Source organism: Phoca vitulina, unplaced genomic scaffold (genome assembly GCF_004348235.1).
Source record: "Phoca vitulina isolate PV1807 unplaced genomic scaffold, GSC_HSeal_1.0 scaffold8, whole genome shotgun sequence".
NCBI lineage: Eukaryota > Metazoa > Chordata > Mammalia > Carnivora > Phocidae > Phoca > Phoca vitulina.
The window spans coordinates 9,899,740-9,919,140 of NW_022589711.1; the positions used below are offsets into that span (position 1 = coordinate 9,899,740).

A 19,401-nucleotide genomic window follows, 5' to 3' on the forward strand; every position below is an offset into this window, starting at 1 on the left:
AATTTTCCACCAACATACTTCGAGGGAAAAGTCTCTCATCTTCTATCAATAATTGTTGACTCAATTTCTCAAAGGGAAACTTTGGGAGAATTATGCCAAGATCATATAGGGAAGAACACATATGACTCTCAGAAAAGTATAGATTACATATAGTCCTCCTCCCCAGAGCAGGTGGTGTTCACCTCCACTGGGTCACAAAGCCTCTCTCTCTAATATTCTTGACTCATTCATAAAAAGCCTTCTCTCTTCTATCATAAATTCTGAGTTTCTGTAAGCCACCTGACAACCACCATTATAATAATTTGCTTTTATGTACTTATTTTTATGTTATAAGATATCAGGTTTCTATTGTACTTGGTAAGACCAACTTCTTGGTTTCAACCAAACTCTGCATAGGAAACAGAAAAGTAACAAAGAGAGGGTCAAAGAACAAAGGGATGGGCAGAGTGAGGCTTTAACAAGGAACAAGGATGATAATAATGTGAGCTGCCCTCAGCACGAATCCTGGTAGAACCTTGGGAAGAGAACACAGTTGACTTTAGGCATGGTCAACATCAGGAAAAAGGGCAGGGCAGAATTCCTTCAACAACTGTCCGGTTGGAAGATAAAATATAAACATGAGTGACTGAAATATCTAAATATTTACACAACCGCAGCTGGAAAAAGATATACACATAAGTGCTAAGTATTTCAAGGAAATATATCAAAGTCACATGAGATTTATGATGAGGAAACCAAACTCCTAGTTGGCTGCAACTAGGAGTTCCAAACTGTTCCCCCCTTTAAAGCATCAGTTTTATAGGCACACAAGCAAGTAACCATCTAAGAGGCAGATCTTGGTAATATTCTGTTGAGGTATACAAAACACACACATACATGATTTTATTCTTTTTTCATATATATGATTTTACTCTTTTTTTTTTTTTCCTAGCATGGCAGTAACATTTGTCTCAGAGTTTTGTTTATGTTTTCAAGTCTGTTTCTTAGTAGATGGAGTGAAATAGTATTTATTTCATTAACAAAGTCTTATTTTGATCTGAATTTCTCTTTCATATTCTTTGGCAGGTTAAAATTAGAAAACATTAAATGATTAAAATATCCATTTGTCTCATATATCATATGAAAACATCTTGCAGCACAGAAATGCTTGTAAAATTACTAAAAGCACAAGAGTAGCAAGTTCAGAGAGGAGTTGACAGATGCACAATGAATATTATAGACAATTGGTGACATCTGTCCTAAGTGGGGGGTGGGGGGGTTTATATCTGCCTTGACAACAAACCTGTATTTGTAAAAGAACACCTATATTCTTAAAAGAGCCTTGCCTCTTAACCTTTTTATTTAAGCTCCATTTACATTTTAAGGAGCATACAGCCTCCAATTATTAACATAAATCCTACCAGGGGCACCAATCCTGTAATTTTCCTGTCAGAATTTCATCCTACAAGGAGATATTTGTTAAAAATAAGAAGACAGCATCCATTAATTACTCACTGTGTAGAGAGTAGACTTAAATATCCTCTACTGAGTCATACACATTTCCCAGATACTCACACATTATTCGAATAAGTATAAAAACAGACTGTACCACAGAAAAAACACATAGCTTCACCTGAAATTGTACAGAGTATAGGAATACCAGGGAAACAGAACACTTTAAAACAACTACATGATTAATGAATCATGCCATTTTCTTTAGGTACTTTGTTTCAGCCTAATTTCCTATGATTATCATATCCCCTAAAGATGGGATGGGGGTTCTAGCCAAAATTTAGAATAATCCCCCAAATTAATTGAGGGTCATTGATAGTATCTGTTATCATCTAAAAATGATTATCAAAATTGTCCAAATGGAATTCTAGAAGTGAATCCCTGGTGGTTTTGTAATATTCCTATAGAATCTAATATCATATGGCTGTGTCCCAAAAGATATGAGAAAGACTGACAGAATAAGTTAAATTTTAAAAACAATATTGCTTGCTCTCCCCACCCGCTCCCCATTTTTAATAATATGGAGTCTAAGTAGAATAGACTTTTCTGTCACGGGACCCAAATATTGCAGAAGCTACTAAGGCATTAGCTGCAGGAATTGCCTCAATGGACTCAAATCAGGCAGGATTTCACTCTGAGCTGTAACTAAAGGGTTTGTAGGGTTGAAGTTGGTTAGCTGAGTTCATGCTTCCCTTTGCCCTTGAAGTAAAATTTCCAATCAATAAACAAATAGGAGAATTCTACCTTCTGTAAAATGTCAAACAAAAATATTTGCATATCTTGGGCGCCTGGGTGGCTCAGTTGGTTAAGCGACTGCCTTCGGCTCAGGTCATGATCCTGGAGTCCCGGGATCGAGTCCCGCATCGGGCTCCCTGCTCAGTGGGGGGTCTGCTCCTCCCTCTGACCCTCTTCCCTCTCATGCTCTCTGTCTCTCATTCTCTCTCTCAAATAAATAAATAAAATCTTAAAAAAAAAAAAATTTGCATATCTTAAAGTCCAAATTTTCTCACTCTCCTATTCATTGGTTTACCTCTATATTGAACATTTACTGTATTAAGAATTGTGCTAAGCATTAGCAACACAAAGAAATATGAAATAAAATCCTTGACCTTAACTGCCTTAAGTTCACCAAGAAGAAACAGCATAGGTGAGGGAAAAAGAAAAAAAAAAAAAAGACTAATGTAGCATTTGTGGGGAAAGTTTATTCAATCTAGAGACTAGATTCAGTGTGCCTGCGTTCAAATTCAAGCTCTGCTACTTGTTAGCTGTGCAAACTCAGGTAAATTCCTTAACCTCTCTGAATGCTCATTTCTTCATCTGTAAAATGAGTATAAAAATAATGTCTATATTTTTAGGTTAGCAGAATCCCTGGTGCATAAAATATTACATTGACCCCTGATTGGAAACACTGATGTAGTATCTGGAAGTTGGCATAAGCACCATTGTTTAATTTTACGATTTTCCTCTCCACCCTCTCCTGGAATTATAATAGGATCCCTACTAACTAGAAATGTTCCTGTTTTTTTCTAAATTTGTAAGAAAAGTTATAAACTAAGCAAGAATCTAGTTTTAGTTGAGAATTCAACTCAAAATTATTTTCCATTTACACAGATCTTGGAAGGATCTGGCACAATTCCAGCCAAACATCTATCAAAAGAGAAGAAAAACAAAATAAAACAAAACAGAGCACTTAGCCCACTCAACTTATTGTTTTACTAAGAATCATCAGAGGGTGAGTCTTTCCAAAGCCATCCATAATAAAGCATCTTTGTTCCCTGTGGAAAATATCCCATACATATCTATTGATTGAATTATCACTTTCAAAATTTGAAAGACACACTAATGCATTTAAAATATTACTGCGTGAATAGTCATATTATCTTTCTTTCCCATTTCGTTACAAATATAAAAATCCTATGGGTTCATCCTATTGATCAAGGTTGTAGTTGTGCATAATTACATTTCAAGACAACTTTCTATAGATAAACTAAGGTACTAAAATTCACAAATAATCCTTTATTTCCTAATGCCTATCATAATGGACCAAAATATTTAGGCCTGACAATATAATAACTTATTTCAGCTATTATAACCATTTTTCACAGATGACGAATTCTGAACAATATTTTGAACTGTGAAAAACAGTATTTGGGTGGTCCTGTGAATGTTTTTTATTGCTAGGGGAACAAAGTTCATCCTAATATTAGATTTTCAACATATTAGGATACCTTACATGAATTGCAATCAACATTAATCTACATCTCACTTTTTAATACATAATATGGAAATTGCAGATGGTTATAAATTTGAGCCAACTATAACCTCAATATACAGAACATGAGCAAACTTCCTTATTGAAATTACAACTCAACAGTACTCTTATAACTGTAAGAAAAACAAAAAAACAAAAAAAAACAAAAACAAAAACCTTGCTTACCAAACTTCCTCTGTCCTGAATTTAAATTTCCAAGGGAAAAAATTTTATCCTGAAATTAATCTTATTTTTGTGTTTAAAATTATGTTTTTAAGTCGTAAATTAAAAGTATATAAAAACGGGGGCACCTGGGTGGCTCAGCCATTAAGCGTCTGCCTTTGGCTCAGGTCATGATCCCAGGGTCCTGGGATCAAGCCCTGCATCGGGCTCCCTGCTCCGCAGGAAGCCTGCTTCTCCCTCTCCCAAGCCCCCTGCTTGTGTTCCCTCTCTCGCTGTGTCTCTCTCTGTCAAATAAATAAATAAAATCTTTTAAAAAATATAAAAAAATTAAAGTATGTAAAAACAACTAGGGATATAATACAATTTGTTAACCACATGAAGTTTTTTTTAAAAAAATTATTATGTAAAGTAGTATTTATCAATTCTTTCTCTACAGACTTGCATTAGATTTTCATAGAATCTGCACATATTATAGATATAATTTACTGAGTCAATAACCTAAAATCAATTAAAGTACTAAACATAAGGCTTTTGACTTTACATCTCAAATTAGGTAGTCATATTTAAACTATATTTAGAGAACCCTTGAATCTAGGTGAGTTATTAATGTCTTTGAGATGGAGTATAGAATTGTAATTTTAAGAATAATTATCTAAAGACAATTACACTTTCGGAAAACAAAATACTTAAAACAGCCTTTTAAAGGATTACTGAGAAATCCCTGTAGGAATGCAGTCAACTTCACTTATTTTTAAACTTAGTCAGTACTTCTGACATGAACAAGAATTTCTAAAGAATCTTGTTTATTTATTGGCAAACTGTCATTTTTACCTCCCCTGTACTTACCCTATTTCTCTCTCATTGTATCTTGGATTTAGATCTTACAGGCACTACAGGGTGCCCTAACAATGGATAAAGAGAGGCTGACTCTATCACCTGACTTACAAAATATGGAGACCTATAGGGTGTTCCAAATGTTAAATTAAAATCTACTCACTAGTCTTTATTTTCTAAGAGGGTAAATAAATAATTCATCAGTGCAAAACAAAGCTATGTGTGTGGTTGATCTAATGGAAAAATCCACCATACATGAAATATCAACATATACAACTTTTGATGCCAAAAGATAAGAAATAAAAAAAAATATCTTCTAACTCTAAAAGCATCCTTTTTTTCCCCCTATTTTTTTTCCTCTCTGATCTGAGATTTGTTGCTTTCTCTGTTTCTTTTCTTCTGAAAACAAGTTTGGCCTTTTTTTTTTTTTTTTTCTTTTCTTTTTCCTTTTGGAATAGAGTTATAGTGTCACTTTTTCCTAAGATTTTAAATTTCTCTTTAATTGTGATCACATATGATATGTATATGCATTTATCATTCTGTATGTTAATGCAACTTAAAAGAGAAATATGATACCTTTAGTCATTATTTTGATGGTGGTTTAATTTTAAAGGGAAAGAGCCATACTATTAGTTTTGCTTAGAAAGCACTTACAATACTGAAATACTTACATTTAGTTACTAAATAGTTACACAACTACTGAAATAATTATACATTTCCAGTGCTTACAATAGCACCTGACACTTAGCAGGGATTCGATAAACATTTGTTGAATGAATGAACAGATAATGGAAAGAAAATGATGGGAGACCTCATGTGTATTTATAAATAGTTTGGAACACAAGATGGGCAAACACCCATGCTTGGAGGCAGTCAGCATAGTCCTGAGTTCAAGAGAAAGTAAGATCAATCCTTACTTCTGCTTCTAGGGAGCGGACACCCACAGAGAAGAACAGCTCTGAGAGTCAAGGCCTCCTGGACATACTTTAGGTCCACTCAAATTCAATTAATTCTAAGGCCACTGAAACCTTTACAGAGTATCGTGTGTAGTAATTAACAGAGATGTAAGCTATACAATTCTAGTAGAAGAAAAACTGAGGGAAAAAGACAGAGGGAGAAAGAGCTAGAAAAAAAGATCTAAAAAAAAAATCTTAATGTTGATTTCTTAGGGACCATGGAAAAATGGATGGTTTTTGTTTCCTTCTAAGTTTCTCTAGTCTGGTGTTACCTTCATAATAAGATATTTCTGTTTTAGAAGTCTGAAAGCCAACAAAACTTTTTTTGAAAAATATGGAGAAAATAAAATTCAGAAAATAAAATTCTGGCTAACTCTTTAGTATTTATTTACTCACTCAACGAATATGTGCTACATATAGGTGATACCAGAGGACGGACAAAAACAAAAACAGTAGTAGCTTGCTCGCTCTCACTTTCCCTCTCCAGTTAGTAAAGATGCAACATTAATGTGAGTGATAGACAACACTTAAACCAGTATGTGTACTGACATACCTCCTGGACAACATTAACTATTTTTGTGAGCACACAAAAACACTAGTATACAAACTGGAAAGAGTTGTATATGCAAAATGGCATGCAACATAAAATGTGTGGAAGCAAGCATCTTTGATTAAAACCAAACTTTCCTGGAAAGGCGGAAATCTGTATGACATTAAATGAAGAGAGACCATAAACTCTGAGCACATGGATGCTCCATCATGCCTTGTGTGACCTCTAGGAGTTCAAAGACTAGAAATGGATTTAAACAAATTAACAGCTATCAGTTGCCTCTTCTCTTTCAAAAGCAAAAAGACTTAGTTATTTTACTTATCTTTCATACATACCATTACAACAAGGTAATTCCTGATCTACACTGGCCAGGGAAAATCTTTTATTATTTAAACCTTAAATGACTTTTTACTTCACATTTGACTATTTTTAGCAATTCTGAGACCCTCTATTAATATTAAATTAAGCCCTAATTACATTATCAAAATATGCTTATATTTTTCCTACTCAGACTGTAATAACTGGTAGACTATCTCAATAAAATGGGTATTGCCCCAGCTTTCTCCTAGCACTGAAATAAGAACCGAGATAGAGAACAATGAAGTATAAGTTTGATTTTTGTTTGATTGATTTTTTATTAATTCAAGAACTATATTTATGGGGCACCTGGGTAGGTCAGTCAGGTAAGTGTCTGCCTTCAGTTCAGGTCATGATCTCAGGGTCCTGGGATCGAGCCCCACGTAGGGCTCCATGCTCAGTGGGGAGTCTGCTTCTCCCTCTCTCTCTGCCGCTTCCCCACGGCCCTCCAGTCGTGTTCGTTCTCATTCTTTCTCTCAAATAAATAAATAAAATCTTTTTTTAAAAAAAGAACTATATTTATATAATATGGTCTTTTGAAAAAAGTAAGAGTAATTTTCCTTTGAATAAGTATTTTATGTACTACATGTATGCATAAAATTGCATGTAGATGTTTTAAGAGGCAAATACAGGCTCATCAAAATAAATCCTCCTGAAATATCAGGCACAGGCATGAGAAGCTGGAATAATAACCCATTCAAGGGGCACCTGGGTGGCTCAGTCAGTTAAGCGTCTGCCTTTGACTCAGGTCATGATCCCAGAGTCCTAGGATAGAGCTACGCATCAGGCTCCCTGCTCAGTGGAGAGCCTGCTTCTTCCTCTACCCCTCCCCCTGCTTGTGATCTCTCTCTCTCAAATAAATAAATAAAATCTTAAAAAAAAAAAACCCATTCAACAGGTAACCTTTAAACATTTTTTTTTTAAATATGAAAAACAACTGAAAGCAATGTCTCTAAATATGTGATCCTTCTTCATAGGTTTATGAGGTTTCTCTAATTTCAAAGTATTCTTTACTTTATTTCTCTACTTTAGAAAGACCTGGCATGAGGTTTAAAGTATAGATAAGTGGTCCCTGACCTATTCAGTCATATTCTTTGGGTATAAGGATTTGTAACTGGTACTTTACAGGTACACAATGTGATTTTAATTCACACTACAGTTTGAAAACCACTAACTAAAGAACTATTGTTATACCTATTTCTCACATTGAGTATTCTGAAATTGTACACTTTATTAAATATTCCAAGCATTGCTAATACCAGCACAGTTACATAACACTTACCATGCATCACACATTTTTCTAAGTGTTTTAAATACATTAACTCATTTAATTATTGCCAAAAGAAAATAAATGAGTAACTGCAATTTTATGATTAACCTCCTCTTACAGGTGACAAAATCGAAGGACAGCAAAGAGGTAATTCACCTGAGTTCACATACCTAATTTATTAGAGATGTGAGCCATGGTCTCAGGTAATTTGACTCCAGAGTTTATGTTTATACCCTGCTGTCTCAAACATATTATTTAATATGACCATGTATTTAAAAGATTAAAAATAAATGTAACTAACGTATACTGGCAAGAATATGCTATTCAAAGAGAAGAGGAAATACAATGCTATTCATATATTCTCCCATTGAAAAATGAGTCGAGAAATAAAAAGAAAATTTCAAATTCTGCTCTAGGGGTAGGAAGTATAACTTAGCTTAACCTGAGCTACTGTCCCAACTTTACTCAACTGATAAATTAACTTACACTATAAACAAGCACCTCAAAATCAATAGAAAAATATGTTATGCGTTCCTTTTGTAAATAAAAAATACAAAATTGTTACAAATTAAAACAGGCAGTAAAAAGTGCATTACAAAAACTGGAAAGTGTGGAGTAAAATAAATAATTAAATACTTATTCATACTTCTATATACTTATAGAGAATACTAAGGCTATGATTTTAACATCTTTCCTTCCATATATACTCCATATATATATACTCCATATATATGAAGTATACTATGACTGCTTTCTGCTTACTTTAAACATTTTGCCCTTTCACTAATAAGTTATGAAAAATATATTTTTAAATATATGAACAATATATCTTACAGATGTGTTACAATTAACTGAACTTCCTTGTGGGAGGTTTATTTATTCCCAAATTTTAAGGATTATTAAAATCTAAGTTTAGTATCATTATGTTCAATATACATCCTTCTCCATGTATTCAATTATGTCTTTAATATAACATTTTAGTCATGGAATTTGGGGCCCATATCGCTTAAAAAATTTTAAGAGTTGATACATAACTTCAAAAATAAATTATTCTAAAGATGTCTTTTTTAAAAATTCCAGTAATTCCAAAAAAGTTTTGACATCTTGTTAATAATGCTAAATTCCATTTTTTTTTTTTTCATTTGAAACTTAAAGCTCTTTGGTACTTTATCATTGTCTTTCTAAAATACTTTAAAATTCTCTATAACCCTTTAAGGTATAAATTTGGAAAATGGGTATGAATATTACCATTAAATATCTGATTTTTCTTTAATGTCATATTCTCAGTTATATCACCTTTTAAATTATGCTTATTTGTACCTTCAATTTGGTTCACACTGATCAAAACTTCCTGAAATACTGATGTCTAGTGAAATCCCCTATTTTCATTTTGGGTTATATTCCTTAAGGGATTCTAAATTAACACATACCTTTAAACATTTGTTAATTCTCAAAAAAACTTGAATACTGTTCATAGAAAATCATCAAATTTTAATTCTTATTTATCCATTAGCCCAACAACTCAATGTTTAAACATATAATATGGAAGCATAAATAATTCTAAATTTTGATGTATTAGATAATCAGATATATAGCATCATTTTAGGACCAAGTCCTAAGAACTTCTTTCCAATAGGTACCCTCAATGTGAAAACAGTAATATCCCTTTTTTTGAACACAACTTCCCAATAAAAGTATATGGAAAACCCATGTATTTCTAGTTTATTGATGCAGACAAAATTAGTAAGGTGAAATTAACTCATTCTTTTTAAATACAGAAATCCTCTCTTGGGTTAACCAGCTCAACCTGGTTTAACTGTGGCCTTCCCAATTTACTAATGAAAATCCCCTTCAGTCATTTCCAGGTAAATTAGGGCCGCTGGACACTCTTTCTCCTTAAAAAGTCAGATAAAACATACTAAAAAAAACCCATATCCTACCCAAAATATCCATCATGGTAATTGGTGCCAAAATTACTAATCAAATGAAAAAAAAAGTATATTCAAATTGTCCTAAGATACAAACTTTTTTTTTTTTTTTTTAAGACAGAGAATGCATTACATCGTAGATAAACATCATGGACAGAAAAAAAGAACAGTCAGTTCTTGGTCAATTCATTAGACAAATAAGAAAAAAGTTGGTTGTGAGACAAAGTATATGAAGGAAAGCAATTGCCATATTACTGTCAGATTTGATGTTTTTAGTTTTAATACAAATATAGAATAGTCTACCCAATGTGGAAATAAAGACAGAAATCCAATGCAAAGAGGAAACCTATAGTAATTTCTCTACTTGTTTGTTTTCTTTACCTGGTTTAATTCTAAAACTATGAGAATGATGACTGGTAAATGGCAGAAGTCCAGAAGAAAATAATCCAAAGTGATGCACAAAAGTAAAATTATTTCAATCCAACAAATGCTTATTGAGCAATTACTCTGTACCTAGGCCTACAGATTGTAGATGGAAGCTAAAAACTGACAGCACATACTGAACTTACAAGTGCAAAGAGAAGGAACAACATGAAATCAGCCACAAAGCTGTATTACAGATGTGCTACGAGTTTTATAAATTCACCTATGTTTTCAGCTAGTGACACATAACATCTAAAGACCTCACAAGGATACCATGTAAAGCAATAGATTTGTGCCAATAAACTAGTTGATGTTGAATACACAGAAAGCACAGCATTTCAATAAAGGTAAATTTCTGGATGCTCTTGTTATGCATGGACTTTGAGTGATTATGATGTATCAACATAGGTCTATCAGTTGTAACAAAGGTACCAATCTGGTGGAAAATGTTGATAATGAGGGAATCTATATGTTTGTGGAGGCAAGAAGTATATGGGAAATCTCTGTAACTTCCCTTCAATTTGGCCTTGAACGTAAAACTGCTCTAAAAAAATAAATATAGATATACATATACATATGTATATGTATGTATATATAAAAAGTCTTCATTTTAAAAAGTTATGTAGGGGCGCCAGGGTGGCTAAGTTGGTTAAGCGTCTGCCTTCAACTCAGGTCATGATCTCAGGGTCCTGGATCGAGTCCCACATCGGGCTCCCTGCTCAGAAGGGAGCCTGCTTCTCCCTCTGCCTCTGCCTGTCACTCCCCCTGCTTGTGCTCACGCTCTCTCTGTCAAATAAATAAATAAAATCTTTAAAAAAAAAAAGTTACCTAATCATAAATGTAATGCTCTTAAAAAAATCTGCAAATATTTGCAAATGCAAATAGGTATATACATATATATATTACATATACATATCTACGTAACATATCTCTGTATATAGATATGCATATATAAATTTAAAATGATTACTTTGACTTGCATAACTAAAATGAGATTATAGAAAGAGAAAAGTAAAGGAATAAATAATAATAAGAAAATACTCAAGGAATAAAGTATTTTTCCTGGCTCTTCCCTTCATAAACTTTTCTCTTGGCAAAGTGTGAGCAGACTATTATTTCTAGTGTTTTGCTTTTGCTTCACTCTCACCATTGCAATGCACTCTATGTTCACATGCATAACTGAAGTGAAGCTTATGCCAATTCCTAGGGTTTCCATCTCACTTCATAAAACCTTTGTTCCGTAATACACAAAACACCATCTTGACTATAATTTACAGCAGGCCCCTTCTTTGAGCTATTACCATCATACACATACGAGCAATACTCTTGTGGTCTTCGAGATTAAAGATGTTCATCTCTCTTTGCAAACCTGACACCCAAAAAAAGAGTGCAAAAACCCTACAGAACTACAAGAGTTGTAGATTTTGCATAAGAAAAAGCTTTTGAAAAGAAAAAGATGAATCAAAATGTTTATGGAGCATGAGATGCACAGGAGATGGTCAAAGTGACACCACCACCTTATACAACCTACAGAATCTTTACTTGGTTTGACTTGGTTCTATATGGTTACTTAGTTCTGCTGGTGTGTTGAAGAGTTAGTAAAAAACAAATGGTGCTTTCTCAAAAAGTCTCAAAAGGACACAGCTAAGATTTTTATAATTATCTCATTAATCTTGAATGTCAGAATAGAGCAATAGCTAAGAGATATCCAGCAAACTCATTAGCTGTATTAATTCTCACAGCCCCCAAAATGTTCCTAAGTGGGCACTGTTAGTATCCATAATTTATAGATGAGGAAACTGAGGCACAGAAATTAAATAACTAGTCCAAAATTTAACAGGTACTAACAGATAAAGATTCAGATCCACGTAGGCAGCTCCAGAATCTGGACATTTAACCACTAAACTATGCTGTAAACAATTTACCTTGTATAAGAATAAACATCATAAACCCAAAGAGTTATTTTTTAACTCTCACGTTAATGTAAGAAAAACTAGAAAAAAAGACTTTGGAGGAGACTGGGTGGCTCAGTCAGTTAAGGGGCCGACTGTTGATTTCAGCTCAGGTCATGATCTCAGGGTCCTAGGATGGAGCCCAGAGTCAGGCTCTGTGCTCGGCGGGGAGTCTGCTTGAGATTCTCTCTCTCCCCCTCCCTTTTTCCCTCCCCCTGGCTTGTGCTCTGTCTCTCTAAAATAAATAAATAAATCTTCAAAAAAAAAAAAAAAAAAAAACTTTGGTTCCACATGGCAGTTGGGAGAAGAGAATAGACTGGATTCATATCAGAATACTTGGGCTTTTCTCCTAGGCCTGTAAATTTCTACCTCTCCATCCTTGGTTACTGGGTCAGTTTCTTCATCCATAAAATGAAGTTAATATATCATGTTAAAGCTAGAATAGGAACAGATAAATCTGTCAACCCTCCCATCTTCCAAACAAAGGAAAACTAGTCAACAGATTGAAAATATTTCATTAAGGTTGACAATAAATAAAAGATCCCTGGTAGCTAGAACCAGGACCCTGTTCTTCTGAATCCCATTAACACAAGGGTAGAAGTAAAACCTTTTGTAAAAGAAGACTAAAGAAGAGGTATTCTTAGCCTGTTCAGGATGTGCTTCTGAGTGTACATGAATTTTTGAAAGTGGATGCAAATTTCTCTGGCCATGCACAGAAATACAAAAAATAACACAGCATTAGAAGAGGTTCTAATCCTCACAAGAAATATAAGGATAATTATCTTTACGTGGTTTTAGATGAATAAAGAAAAGCTCAGAGGGGTAAATGTCTCCTAAATAATTCATAGAAAGATATTTACACATACCTCCTCATACCTTAGGTATATAATCACCTTGCAATGTTGGTGAAGTAACCCTAGCTTTCAAAACCTTACAATCTAGGAGTTCAGGGCCTAGAAAGATTCGTGTTTTTCTAGTTGGGAGGGGCTTACATATGTTGAAAAGCTCAGACTCCAAGGAAGTACGTGATGATGAAGTACCAAAAGCAAAATACATACAGTAAATGCCAAAGGAGAAATAAGAGCCAGAAGTTAAGTAAAGGAGACAGTTTGTTATCTCAGAGATGAGGTTTTGGTTAGATATGGAGGGCTGGATATGAGGTTGGGTTGGTCAGAGGTTCTTTGCTCCTCAAATTATCTGGAGTTTTGTGTTTATGAATATATTTGCATTTATCTACCGACAAGACCTGTCCACAGAAAAGACCATCATAATCTTGAAGAGGGGCACTAATGCAAACATTTTTTTAAATAAACAACAAAATAATGAGGGTATGCATTTTTTAGGGTTGCTATCACAAAATGTCACAAACAGGGTAGCTTTAAAAAACAGAAATGTATTGTTTCATAGATCTAAAGGCTAGAAGTCCAAGTTTAAAGTGTCAGCAGGGGTAATTCGTTCTGAGAGCTGTGGGGGAGGATTTGTTCCATGCCTCTTTCCTAGTTTCTAGAAGTTTACTGAAGTTCCTTGGTTTCTGCTGCATCACTCACCCCAAACTGCCTTCATCCTCACGTGGCGTTGTCCTGTGTCTCTGCTTCTATGTCCAAATGTCCCCTTAAACTTAATATATGCTGTTTAAACTTAAACAGCAGTTTAGGGGCACAATTCAACCCACATGCATGGGATACACACAGATGAGTGGGAAGGATGCTTCAAATCGGGGTACACAAGGGAGGAACAGAATAATGTGGTAATAAGAAGCCCGGAATGATTTGTATGAAGGGTTTGGTCTAAGACTAATAGAAAAGAGGAGTTGAAAGGCTGCCTGCGGCCAAACTGTTGAGATCTAAAAATATTCACAGCAGGCCCTTGCGGGGCATCTGTGTGGCTCAGTCAGTTAAGTGTTGGATTCTTGATCTCAGCTCAGGTCTTGATGTCAGGGTTGTGAGTTCAAGCCCCATTTTGGGCTCCACACAGGGTGTGAAGCCTACTTAAAAAACAAACAAACAAAATATCCCAAAAGAGTCTTTTGGATTCTAGCCTATTAGCAACAAAGAAGTTCCTGAAAGATTTTGAAAAGTAAAATAACATTATGAAAATGCTGTTTAGGAACATTAAACTCACAGGGCTGGGCAGGATGCAGAGTAGAGAAAGGAGCCCCAGGACTCCCATAATCACCCCCATAATGCAGATGTGAGATAATGAAGGCAATGGGAATAAAAAAAAAAAGGAAAAAAATCCAAGAAGCATTCTGAAGGAAGAATTCACACAATTCAGTCCAACAGCTCTGAGGTTTGGGATCTAAGAGACAAGAAGAAAGCTAGCTTAGGGCTGTTTTCATTTTAAACTTGTGTTTGACTTTGAGAAAGAAACCAACACTGTAAATATCATTTTTTTCATATATTAAGTGTGACATAAGTCTAGGACTTTAAAAACCAACTTGAAGCTCAACAGATGATATTTTTAAAAGAGTGCAAAGGAGAGTTTTTTTCCATCCCATTCCCAGAATTTTTTATTTCAAGAATTATATGTTTCAAGTTATAATTTATAGTTATACTAAATATCTCCTAAGATAACTGCATTTGATAATTGATAAATTATAGTCAATATATTCAGGAAAATGCTATCTAACAGGTTTATTTAAAGATTTAATGCTAAATTCCATTAACATTTTATACAGAAACTCTGTTGATGATACACCCCACATTCTGATGTAATGTAGCAATATAAGGACAAATCCTGAAGGCTGCTTAGACCACAGCTTCATTTTTGCAGACCATTTTTAAACGCCTTTTATAAAATGACAAAATACTGAGGCCACACCTACTTCTTGGAGCACAGTAAGAAATGTTCTTTGGGGGAAGTTTTTTAGTGGGAAAATCCCATGTACATCAAAAAAGTCTTTAGATGATTACCATTCCAAATGTAAGTTGAAGCCATCTAGGTAATTTATCTTCTCTAAGCATGTTAATTCCATTCAAAAAGAGAATAAGCATGCAATATTTGTTATTTAATTAGAAGTACTTTTTTTTTAAAAGATTTTATTTATTTATTTGAGAGAGAGAGTATGTGTGAGTGGGAGGGACAGGGAGAGAATCTGAAGCAGATAGGCGCTGAGCACAAGGCTCAACATGGGGCTCCATCGGATGACCTCAAGGTCACAACCTGAGCAAGATCACTTGCTTAACTGACTGGGCTACCCAGGTTCCCCAGCTAGAAGTAGTTTTTAATATGGAAGCTGCTTTTTCTTTTCAAAGAATTTATTTATTTATTTGTCAGAGAGAAAGAGCATGCGCACAAGCAGGGGGAGCAGAAGACGGAGAAACAGACTCCCCACTGAGCAAGGAGCCCGACGTGGGACTTGATCCCAGGACCCTGGGATCATGACCTGAGCTGAAGGCAGATGCTTAACCAACTGAACCACCCAGACGTCCCTGGAAGCTACTTTCGTAAAGAAAATGTCTGCTCCTCCTCAAAGAAAGTGATATTTAATAAGGACAACTTTAAAAAATGATTCTCAATATCATAAAAACTACATTGGGGCCAAATTTCATTATTCTTACATTCTAATCCAGTGCCGTCCAAGAGAATTTTCTGCAATAATGATTAAAATGTCCTATTATGTGCTCCCTCCAATACAGTAGCCACCAGCCACATGAGGATGGTGAGCACTTGAACTCACCTTTTATTTCATTTTACTTTAATTAATTTCATTTAAATAGCCACACATAATTGGTGGCTACTGTGTGAGATGACACAGTTCTAATCTACTGGTAAGTAAAAATAAATGCAAAAGAAAAAGTCAAAACCTCACCTGTGGCTCTTAAACACCGGGATCTATCACAATGAAAATCATCATTTATATCCACGGGTCTTAACCGCTGGGGAGCACTGGAGTGAACTACAGAAGTGGGATCTTAAAAATTCAGATGTCAGGGTCCCCCACTCCTGATCTACTGAATCAATTCTTCAAAAAATATACTTTTAACAGCATCAGAAGTAATTCTCTGATACACGTTAAGGTTTGAGAACACCTGATCTATTTCTGCTCTCATTACAAAGTTGAGTCATTGTGTTTCTCCAATAGGAAATATGAATTTGTACGATTTAACTACTGAGTTCTAATATTAAAACATATTGTTTTAAATTAAATAGCAAGGCACCTTCTAACCAACATTTTTTTAAGAGCTCCAGCTCTTTAGAAACAACTGGAGAGTAAATGATTTTCACATTCTAAAATACCACTAAGTATCAACTAATTTCCCTGGACAAATGCTACACTTCATCAGATCTTGTCTTTCTGTAGATCCCACAATAAATGAATTACCTGCCTTGATTATTGCATACCACTCTCTTTTTATTCTACAACTTTAAACCCACGACCTAATGCTTGTTATGGAAATCTATGCAATGCCCTTCTCCGATTATCAATTTACTTATCTGGAAAATGAAGTAAAACTGGAATGAAAACTCCTACCTCACAGGATTGTTCTCAAGGCCAAATATGAAGTGCCTAGCAGAGTGGCACAGAGGAAATGATTTCTTCCTCTTTCCAATGACTATTTCTCTATTTGTTTCCCTTTTAATTCACTTATCTGTCAGTACTGTTGATAGTTGCCCAAATCACTTAACCCCTACTTGCTGTTTTAGGGCTACAAAGAGCCCTAAAGCGCTGCCTCCAGTGGGCAGGGGAAATCCAAGGACATGTGACTCTTCCTCAAGTCAGCTTCATATGGCTGTTCTGCTATGACCTTGCCCACCTCCCATCCACCCCACCCCATCCTCAAGGCTGGCTATGGTTTTATTACTCTAAGTCAAACCTGAACCTTGCTTCCCTTCTCATGACTTAGTTTTGTTTTACACCCAACCTTCCCTCTTCACACTTCCTTCCAACAGAGAAAGAAAACTCGGCAATAAAACTCTCCCTCATTAATTAGACAAGACTTGGAAGTGGAGTGTCCTCGATCTGAACATACAGCATTTGACATATCTTGTTTAGAAGCAAAAAAGCAATGATGATCCTCTTTATTACTTTTTTAGTGGTGTTACATAGCTCTAGGGTTGGTCCATGTTTTTAGTATCCTTCATATCAATTTGAAAAAAATTCCTAAAATTAAAAAAAATTCAATCTAATAAAAGCATTTCAACATTATATAAAATGATTTCTTCATCTTAGAAGAAAATATAGCTTCTTGCAATAGGGCAAAATTGAATGCTATCAAAAACAACAACAACAGGAAAAATTTTTTTTATTTTCTCAAACTGACTGCAATTACAAAATTCTTCTGAGGTTTACCTGCTTTTAGTCTCCCAAAGGTGAACATACCACACACTTGTGAATCATTTTGAAATTAGAATGGTAATCAAATCAAGTTTCTTATTTAAATCTAAGAAACTTAGGGTGGAGGGAAATCAATATATCTATTAAATACAGTTTATTTTTAAAGTCCTCTCACAAAAATGTCAAAAGACTTTCTAAATGTTTTACTTGTTATCTCGTTTGGGAAGCCATGAGATTTAATTTGATGACAGGCCACTCTGATACGATAACTTCATAAGGACCTCAACGAATACGAGGCAACTTACTCAGGTGGAAGTCTCAGGAGTCATAAAATGGAAAGCATGAAGCTTATGGTAATTGGAGAAATGCAATTTTAAATAAAATACGGATTTCTAAAATGACTAACTCTTTGACTTTTTAAAAAATAATTAAGTTACTAAGAAGAAACTAAAGAATAGAGTTTGGCTGACTTTCAATTTTATTTTTAGGAGCTATTTCTAGGTCAATTCAACAACATTAACAAAGTAAAAGTTTTTACATTATGTCAGGTGCAGTTCATTGTATGACAAGTTTAATTCACATGATATACCAGTAAATTTTAGATCACAGTTCATTACTCTTAAGGGTAAATAAAAATTAATTTTATGATAGGTATAACTAGGTGCCAGTCTTTATGTATGTTATCTTAATGAATATCCATGACATTCTTATTTTAAAATATTCACAGATGAGGGCGCCTAGGTGGCTCAGTCGGTTAAGTGTCTGACTCTTGGTTTCAGCTCAGGTCATGATCTCGAGGTCACAGGATCAAGCCCCATGTCGGGTTCCACACTTAGCATGGAGTCTGCTTGACAAATTCTCTCTCTCCCTCTCCCTTCCTCTCTGCCTCTCCCCTGGCTTGTGTGCTTGTGAATGCACACATGTGCACTCTCTCTCTCTCTCTCAAATAAACAAATAAAATAAAATATTTTAAAAAGTTAAAATAAATAAAATATTCACAGATGAAGAAAGGAAGGCTCAAAATAGTTAAGTATGATTTTTGAGATCTAATTTTTGGTAAATTACTTGAAACTGTCTGACCCTACTCCAATGTCCTGGAATCACCTGAATTTTGAAAAGCCAATGTGTACATCAGTGGATCTCAAAACCTAATCTGTACCAAGCACTATACTATAAACTAAATAACTTGTTACACACACAAAAGTACTTTTCTAAAAATATAAGAAAATAGTTGTTATGATCAATACAATATATATTTTCTTTTAAACATTACTGAATTTGAGGTGGCTCAGTCAGTTAAGTAGCCAACTCTTGATTTGGGCTCAAGCTTTGATCTCAGGGTCCTGGGATCAAACCCCGTGTGGGGCTCCACGTTCAGTGGGGAGTCTGCTTAAGGATTCTCTCTCCCCCTCCCCTTCTGTCCCTCCCCCTGCTCTCTCTCTCTCTAAAATAAATTTAAAAATCTTTAAAACATTTCTGAATTCCTAGCAGCTGATATATAACTGCTATCATTACAGAAGCTCAGCTATTAAAATCAGGCTGCTACATCCATAAAGGATGAAGAGAATGCTGTAGAGCATAGCACACAAGTCTACAAATACATACAATACCCAACACATATGTCCTCCTAGCAACTATTATGAATCACCTATTGGTTAAATTGCTAATTATCTGGTACAGGAATGCAGGAAAGATGACACCAAAGTAAGGTTGACCCTAACGTATTTTATCCTAACTCTATATCAGGGTATTTGAAAAAGCCTATAGTAGCCTAGAAACAAATAAATCTAGGGTGAGTTCCACTTCCTGGACATTCTCAGTCGATCCACGAGGGAAGCACAGTATCATTATAGTCCGTATATTCCATGATGCATGTGTTGTACTGAAAAAGGAGCCCATTGTGATGTGTCTGGCAGCATCCTACATGG

General features: G+C 34.8%; 1 protein-coding gene across 10 annotated transcripts in view; it reads right to left on the reverse strand.

Moving 5' to 3' along the window:
• Positions 1-19,401, reverse strand: part of ROBO1 (roundabout guidance receptor 1) — a 1,119,036-nt gene that overhangs the window by 331,745 nt on the left and 767,890 nt on the right. The window lies entirely within an intron of this gene.